The sequence below is a fragment of the Pinus tabuliformis genome, chromosome X, assembly GCF_031772625.1.
Source record: "Pinus tabuliformis cultivar Carrire ecotype Pingquan chromosome X, CPIR1, whole genome shotgun sequence".
NCBI lineage: Eukaryota > Viridiplantae > Streptophyta > Pinopsida > Pinales > Pinaceae > Pinus > Pinus tabuliformis.
Window position 1 is genome coordinate 1,146,648,156 of NC_142308.1, and position 9,126 is coordinate 1,146,657,281.

The 9,126-nt window shown below is 33.7% G+C and overlaps 1 long non-coding RNA gene across 1 annotated transcript; it reads right to left on the reverse strand.

Moving 5' to 3' along the window:
- Positions 1–7,099: 7,099 nt before the first annotated feature.
- Positions 7,100–8,141, reverse strand: LOC149143941 (uncharacterized). The gene is made up of 2 exons (XR_016264767.1): positions 7,807–8,141; positions 7,100–7,687 (listed from the first exon to the last, which is right to left on the reverse strand). It is a non-coding gene; the product is annotated as an uncharacterized LOC149143941 (long non-coding RNA).
- Between the last annotated feature and the right edge of the window lie 985 nt (positions 8,142–9,126).

A 9,126-nucleotide genomic window follows, 5' to 3' on the forward strand; every position in this document is an offset into this window, starting at 1 on the left:
GGTATTTGAAATGAAGGATCTTGGTGAATTGCATTATTGTTTGGGTCTTGAAATTTGGAGGGCATCTGGTAAGACAATCATCACATAGAGAAAATATGAAAAGACAATCCTTGAAAGATTTGATATGTTTGAATGCAAACGAGTGTCTACTCCTTTGGAATAGAATACCAAGTTGTATAATGATGATGGATCTAAAGAAGTGAATGGAACTTTGTGTCATCAATTGGTGGGAAGTTTGAACTACCTCACCACTACCAGACCAGATACATCATATTCTATGATCATCCTTAGTTAATGTATGGCTAAGCCTTGTGAAAGCCATTGGAAAGAAGCAAAGAAAGTCCTTCGAAATCTGAAGGGAATGCTTATTTTGGTATTTTGTATACTGATGAATTTGATGTTGAGTTGGCAGGTTTTTCTAATTTAGATTGGGCTGGAAATCCTAATGATAGAAGATCAACCTCTAGATATGCATTCAATTTAGGATCGGGGGTCGTATCATGGAGCAACAAGAAACAACCAACTATTTCTTTGTCATCCATAGAAGTTGAATACAAAGCTTTGACCAATGCAACTTGTGAAGCTATTTGGTTAAGGAGGATTCTTGAAGATGTTGGAGAAAAGAAAAGAGGATCAAAAAGCATCAAATGTGACAACCAGAGTTCCATGAAGTTGGAAAATAATCCAATTTATCATGCCAGAACAAAACATATTGAAGTCCAACATCATTTTGTAAGGTAAAATATACAATCAAATGAGATTCATTTAGTCTATTGTAATACAAGTGAAAATGTAGTTGACATCTTTACCAAGCCTCTTTGAAAGATGAACTTTGAAATATGTAGACAACAACTACGCATTGTTGAAATCCATTTCTCCATTAAGGGGGGGTGTTGGAATAATGTAGAAATGATATGTCCAGATAGAGTTGATGAGTTGTATTCTCGTAGTTAGTCTTGAGTCTATCGGTCATGAGTTGTGTCTTCATAGTTTGTGTTGTGAGTTGGTGATCCCAATTATTTGGATCTAGATTGTACTAGAAGTTGTCTATGTGTGTCTATATAATGTACTGGTTGTCCAAGAAGTTTTATCAATGATATTTTATTTCATTCTTTTGCATCTCTCTGATTTTATAATACTTTGTACAATGAGTCACTAGTTTTGTGGCCTTCTTGTGTGCTTATAGTTTTGGTGTGCCATGGACAATGTACCTGTACAATTCACATTATTCAAGGAATACAATTGAATTGTTTTTCCAATTTATGATTCCAACATTGGTATCATAGTTGAGGTTAATCTACTTTGTACAATGAATCACTAATTTTGTGGCTTTCTTGTGTGCTTGTAGTTTTGGTGTGCCAATGGATAGAGCCACTAGTTTTGTGGCCTTCTTGTGCGCTTATCATTTTGGTGTGTAATGGACTGTGTAAGGGAAATAATGGTAGAATTGGATTGGAAGGGATTCATAGTCATCCTATGCTAAAGGCCAGTTCTACCTCCATCGGTTCTGCATCTGTTAGGCTTTGGGTGTCGTTCGTTTCGAAGTCGAGGTCTCGAATTCATTGTCAAACCCTTGAAGAGTTTTACGCTCTCATTGAATGAAAGAAATAATTGTTTTATTTTGCGTGGAACACACGGTTGAGGTAAACTCCCTAGCTGAGATCGGTGCATTATCACATGAATACGATATCAGCGCTCGCAACACAAAGGCATCATGCCAATTAGATCGATATGTTGGCAGACAAAGAGAGTGCTTATGTTTCGACTTCTGCACTGTGAATTCTTAACGATGTTGATGTAGGGATGGAAAATTATTGAACAACGAGTGATTTTATTCATTGCAATGTCTCGATTATTGAATTAATCTTTGACATCAATTGAATTAATTTTTGGCCTGGATGATGCCACTGCTGACGCCATTCGAGAAAAGAAAACGAAAATCTGAAAAGTGAGAAATTTTGACTCTTAATATGATGCTGAAGCCGGCTGGACCTGGACATGCAACAACAAAGGCACCAAGAGTGACTTTTCCATAAGATTCGTGAGAGAAGCTGTGAAACAGAGCATGAAGAGTGTTGTCTAAGCTTGAAAATTCCTGCGCAAATAAATTCTTGAGAAATAATTAAGTTGCCATAAAAATGAGATTTTGCACCCCCAAATTGAGGACTGATGCCATGGCCATTGACCAAATATTCGTCATCCTTTTCCTCACATTCTGTAAATTATAATCAAGTCTCCTATGGATTCTGGTTTCTTTCTTTCAACGACCTTGGGCATCTGCAACTTAGATGGTAATTAAGTTCTTTATTAAAAGAGTTTTTCATGAAATAATTATTTAAAAATAAAGGAAACAGTGACGACGATTTTGGACTTTGTTGATTCCGGCCATGATTTTATTCTTTCTGTCGACATTACCACTAATAATGTCATTCATGATACCGCAACTTACTGCAGGGTTTATTTTGATGAAGAACTGGGTGTTTTGGTTATTGATCACACCAGCTATGTTGTTTCAAAAACTGAGTGATTCTGCATTTCATCCTAAATGAAAACAAACAAAAGGAATTATGTGGAGATGTATGATGGCATAGGTGGAGAATATTTAAAGTTGACCGATTCCTTGTTGTATTGAATGTTGTTGTGGTAGGAAAGGGAAAAGCATTTATAAGTGAAACTAGTGATTGCTAAAGTGGATTTCAAATGGCGTATTTCTTTTGATGAAATGGCATATTGGTCGGTGTATTTCTCTTGATTAAATGGGTGCTACCATATTCGTTGGTTGATTTTTAATGGGCGCTACTGTTTGTAACATCCCTGTCCCCTCTTCTTTCAACAACAAACGACCCAAGTCAATAAGATGTGATAGGTAAAAAATGTAATGACATAAGACAAAGACATGAAGTAGATAGCAGGTGTGCTAAAAATGTAGGTAATGCAAGTTGATAAGCTATTGGGTCATTTTTCTCTATAATTTGGAATAGTACAACAAATTGAGGAGGCAATGTCACATCCTTTCAAAACTTGATTCAAATATTTTGAGGCTTTACCCTGAGTAATAATCTATCTCCAACCTCATAACTCCAATCAGTAAGATGAATAGCTATTTTTTCTATCCAGAGCCTCCCTCAAATTAGCTTTACTTATAGTCATTTGTTTGTTTGCACCATGGTGTTGGCACTGATGTCAGTTTTGTGGTGAGCATTGATTTCAAAATACAAGAGTATTTGTACATGATGATCTAATCAATATCTAAGGTGTTGTTGGTTCTATAAGTCTTTGAAATAATTGTTGTGGAGGAGTTGAAGAAGTGGTTGCAGTTCTTGATGAAGAAATTCGAGTTTTCAAAGGATAACGACTTCTTCTCTTGCTCACCTCTTCTTGCCAATGGAAAATTACATAATTTGTGATGGCTTTCATTTATATTGCCGCAAAAATCTACTCTAGATTTCCTTTATTTTCCCGCACAGATGCTTGTAAGACGATCTTTTCCTAATGTATTTCCCCAGGGTATTTGCAGTCAAGGATTCAATTTTATTTAGTTAAAATTAATTATTTTATTTAATATTCAAAAGTGAAGTGGAAGGTTATCATTGTGCATGGATTTGGTGTGATTTGTAAATTGGGAATTTAGTTTAAATTGTTATTATGTGGATCTACTTTAGGTTGGTTGCTATACGATTTAGAGTTTAACATATACACCTGTAATACATTTGTTGTAGAATGATGTTTTGACAAAAAGCTGGTATATAATTGAGATCATTGGATCAATATATGTATTGTAATTGTCAATATTTTGTTGTTATTATTATACTAGTTATGGATAGAGTGTGGTGAGCACTATACTTGTTAGATTTATTGTTGATGATAGAGATGAGAGATCAAAGTTCTGAGTGGTCTTGTACTCTTTCTCATGTGAATAGCTACAACATTGATGTTTTGAGCATGCATGTTGGATGGTTGTATTATTATTTTTTTTTTTTTGTCGTGTAAGGCCATTTGTGATATTGTTTTATTGTCACAGCATTACTATGTGAGTTGAGAATGGTTTGTGTTACCTTTTATTGTGTATGGCTACAACATTAGCCATATTTATTTTTTATGTTGTTGTTAGTATACTTACACCGTGGAGTGGAGTTGATGAGTAGAAAGTGTTGGATACGTGTGAGGATATTTTGCAGAGCATAAATTACATATTATTGTAGCTGTCATGTATTTTGCATCGATGTGTGAGCATAGAGTTTTTTTGTATTTTATTTGGTTAAGTATTGTTGATTTGAGTATGTATATGTTGCTACTAGTGTTTGATGCTATGGATGAATAGATAGTGTTGTTGAGTATTGTTAAGTGTGTTGGGTCAGTATAGATTTATCCATTTAGTTGAGAGGATAAATTTGGTGGATCAAGTATGAAAATAGATGAAATGTGGTCCACATTGTTTTGAGTAAATATTCACGGGCCCAGTGTAAAAATATATGAAAGGTGGTCCACAAGGGTTAGAATGTTGGGGCCTTGAGTGGCAAGTGGTGACTTGCTAGTATATGGAGTAGTGGCTTCCTTCAGTTGTGGACCTAGTGTTTTTTTTCTTTTTGTTGGTCTCTGTCCCTACTCCATCCTACAAACTATAAGGTATGTAGAGAAAAGGTGAAGACCACATTTTCAAATTTCAAAGCAAGTGCATCAGAAGAATGCTCAAGCAAAGTGTGTGATCTACAACAATATCCACAATGCTAATATTAATAAGGTAATTGTAATAGTACCATTGGAAATTTACTTTGTGACTCATAATTTATTTATTACTCTATTACATTAAAGATATGATTGAAAAGTAGGAGGAATAAATGAATAATAATACTCGTTTAATTTTTATTTTGAAAAATTAAAAGAAAGAATTATTTTTTTCATGTTAACAATCTTAAAAATATGTAAAAGGATAGCATGTGATTAACTCCTAACTATTAGGAAAATGGTTGAAATCAGTTATTCATAGAGGAAGGAACAAAAAGAGAAGAAAGTCCTCCTTTTCTATGATCCAAAAGAGAAGAATATTTTGCAGAACATAGCACTGGCTAGAGATAAATGTCATAAATTGGAACTTGTGAAGAAAAGGAATTGTGGGAGATAAACAAAGTTGCTTCGAAAAGAAAACTAGTGGGAAAGAAATATTGGTTTTGAACCCATAATATTCGCAAGATGATATTAAGGGTTTGGGAGGAAATTTTCAGAAGGATTTCTACATAGTTTTCCTTATAGCAAGGAGTGGAGATTGGTGGGAAGTAAGAGAGAGTTGGTTCAAGGTTGGGTAGAATGTGGAATCCTTTAACCTATTTCCTGGAATAATTTTAGATAATTACAAACATAGTCTAGTTTATGAATAGTAGAAATTTTGAACAATCAAATTGTTTAGAAAAAAAATTAGATTAGATATGATAAAGGTAAAGAAAGATGCTCAGGAGCAAGGATAAAATCCCTTTTGGTCTCTGAAAGCATCAAGAGGTTACCCATAAATTCATGTTGGAATTTTTTGAGAGGAAACAATGTAAATAAAATAAAGATAGTGTAAGATAATTGTGATGTCCCCATAAATTGTAATTATTTATTTACTATAGTAAAAAAAACTAGATATTATTATATTTAAATTTATGCATTTAAGATTTTATAAGTTATGAATGAAACAAATAATGGAGTGTTAACAAATATTGTAACTCTCACATGTCAAGAAGTTAGGATAGGTAGTTACATATCCCTAACTACTTCCCTAAGTATGAATTCTCCAAGAAGAGATGAAGAGAGTAATGGGTACCTGAGACAACAAAGGAGAAGAAAGAAAGAAAAAATTAGGGGAATGTTTCCATGCTGATATGTCAGACGATTCAGGAGCTAACTCTGGTTGAGACCAGATAGATGTAGGTGCTTGACTGATAAGTCATACAAGAGAGCGTCTATATTGTGAGAAACAACTTGGGGAGAGACTTTGGCCTAAGAGAAATTCTCAAGGTTGGGAGGAAAATTGTCAACGTATAGTTGATTCTGGTCTAGGGGGACAACGGTGAAAGAAATCTTCAGAATCTATATAAATATCTAAAACTATGAAACATGAAATGTACTATCAAGAATAGAACTCTGAATTTCTGTAATCTTCAGAATCTATATAAATATCTAAAACTATGAAACATGAAATGTACTATCAAGAATAGAACTCTGAATTTCTGTAATCTTCAGAATCTATATAAATATCTAAAACTATGAAACATGAAATGTACTATCAAGAATAGAACTCTGAATTTTTGTAGAAAATGGTAGTTGGAATGTTATAGTAGGGGTTCTATTTAGAATTCTGCACTTAAAACTAAATATACTGTCAAATAACCAGAGAATTTATTTCTGTTGAAAGTAAAGGAAAGGGTTATTACTGTAGAAATTTTATGTCAGACTTTAGACATATTTGCTTATTAAAAAATGCCAAATAGAGTGGGTGTAATTTTCCTAGCGAAAGAACACTGGGGAAATACCGAAAGAGGTCTATAAATTCATTATGAAATAAACTTAAAACTTCCATTTTCTAGTTATGAAAAGAAAAGAGACAGAAATGACTGCATATGAGTCTGCTGTATTTCTAGCTTTACATAATTCGAAATAAAACTATAATTCAGAAATACGTATAATTAACAAGTACCCACTACACAAGCCCATGCGAAGATAACCGCAGAGGAACCAAGTTATGGTTCACAAATGAAACAAGTCACAAATTCTAGAACACACACACATATAACAGTTGGGAAGTAGAAAAACTATCACGAAATGCCGAAGTATTAACTATAGAAAAGGAATGGAATGAATAGAGTTTATTTGATAAATCTGGCTAAACCCCAAATTCCCAACAACATAACAGTAAATTATAAACGAACTGAACTATTCAACTAGACAAAGCATGCATAGTATACCAATTAAAATGATGCCTTAACCACCGAGAAGGCTGAGACTATCATATAAGAATCCCAAATAAAATTATATAAACACATAACCATGCTGAAAGATAATGAATAGAGACCGCATAGAGTTGATTTGATAAATATGGCCAAACCCCAAATTCCCAACAGCATAACAGAAAATTATAAACGAATTGAATTGTTTAACCAAATGAAGCACACATAATATACCAATTAAAATGATTCCTTAACCACCAAGCAGGTTGAGGCTATCATATAAGAATCCCCAATAAAATCATATAAACACATAACCATGCTGAAAGACAATGAGTAGAGGCCATAAACAGGAATATACTGTTATCAAATAATTATACAGGTTAAGGACCTCTAAACCATAAACTCGTCCGACCAAGGAATTATCAAAATACATCTTAAATTTCCATAGAAGACCAGTTCCCTTCTTGGGTACGCAAACCAGAACTTTTCTTAACAAATAGTGACAGTGTCAAAACCAAGCCGAAAAATAAGTAATAGTGTCAACAAATCCTATACCCTATTCAGACTTCAAAAGTAAGAGCACTATAGATAGACTCCTAGAATAGCTCCATAGTAGGCAAGGAAAGCCTTTAGACCCATAATTCTGAGCTCTGCAAATCCGAGGAGTCATTCATCTTATCCGGTAATAGGAAGCAACTATGTGTTTCTAATTTCCCAGATCGGCATAGCAAGGAGAGGTTTAGACTAGAAATTCCCTCCATGCACTGGTAGAAACCCTCAGAAACACAATAAAAATAGAGAATTATGTCAAAATCCAAAAACCAGAAGCTATTAGAAGCTGAAGCAAGAAAAAGGTTGCATAAAAAAGAAAGTAGTCGAATACCTGTATAGGGGATCCATGCAAAAGCCCTCCAGGAAGAAACACTAGTGCCATCTGAAGAACTATAAAGCTAGCTAGAAACCACGAAAATTTTGAATCCATATAATGAAGGTAAGCCATCAGTGGGCAAAGACATGAGCCAACCACAATGGAACCACAGCACCAAGGGCTGGAGTCGAAGCAGAATATTCCTGCTAAATAAAAAGAGGAAGGTCGCAAATGCCGAACATATCATTGATCAAAGGAGATAAGGGAGAAGCTAGCGACCGTCCAATGGGGAGAAGCCAAGGAGAGTCGTCGATGGAGAACACCTATCTGTAAAATGACGGACAACTGGAGAGCATCTCGAACCATCTAGTAGAAAGCTCCCGCCATCACTTGGATTGGGAATCCAAGACATAAGTTAAGATTAAGTATGATTAACTCAAAAACAAACGCATTATGATTTATATTGAATGTAATCATAGGTAAACAATAATGGTGTCAATGTGTAGTAAATATTATCCTCCATGAAGTACAGTCGCATTATTGATCAATAAATAAACAATTAAATAAAAAAATATTTGTCATAATGTGTAATTATGCTGTGGTAAAAATATATGGTAATTTTATGTTTTTGTTTTATGAAGAGACGTGACAATAATTGACTATATAGTTTCTCAAAAAGGTATTACGAGGTTGTAAGGTCGGGAATTCATAAATAGACATAAAACTAAAATGGGGGCTTAGTGTTATTAGAAGATGTCTTCTAGAATCATTAAGATAGAAGGAAGACTATATATATATATGATATTGTAAAAAACAATTACTTTCATAAGCTAATCATAAATAATCCTCAACAAAAGAAGGTTAGGGCACATAATAATGAAAACAATCCCCATTATAATGGTCCACTAGGCTCGTTTTATATATATATATATATATATATATATATATATATAATTGTATATTATTATATTAACTACAATAGTTGCATGCTTGAAAAGAAAATTATTGTATATTAGTATATTAACTACAATAATTGCATGCTTGAAAAGAAAACAAATTAATACCTCTAAAAAAACGGTAGTTGGATAGGGAACACTTGGAAAGTAGGAGCGAAAGACATAAAACCAAAAGCACGTGATTTCCCTCCTATGTAGAAAATAACGTGGACATTGGGAGTAAGGGAAAAAAATTATATATGCTTAATATGAAAACAAACTATGCATTATTCACATGCCTTCGAAACTTTTCGGTGTGTGTAATATGTCAAAAGAAACCCCTTGATAATGTATAAAAAACACAAGCTTTTAGGAAGTACGGGCCATCAAAGAAATATGT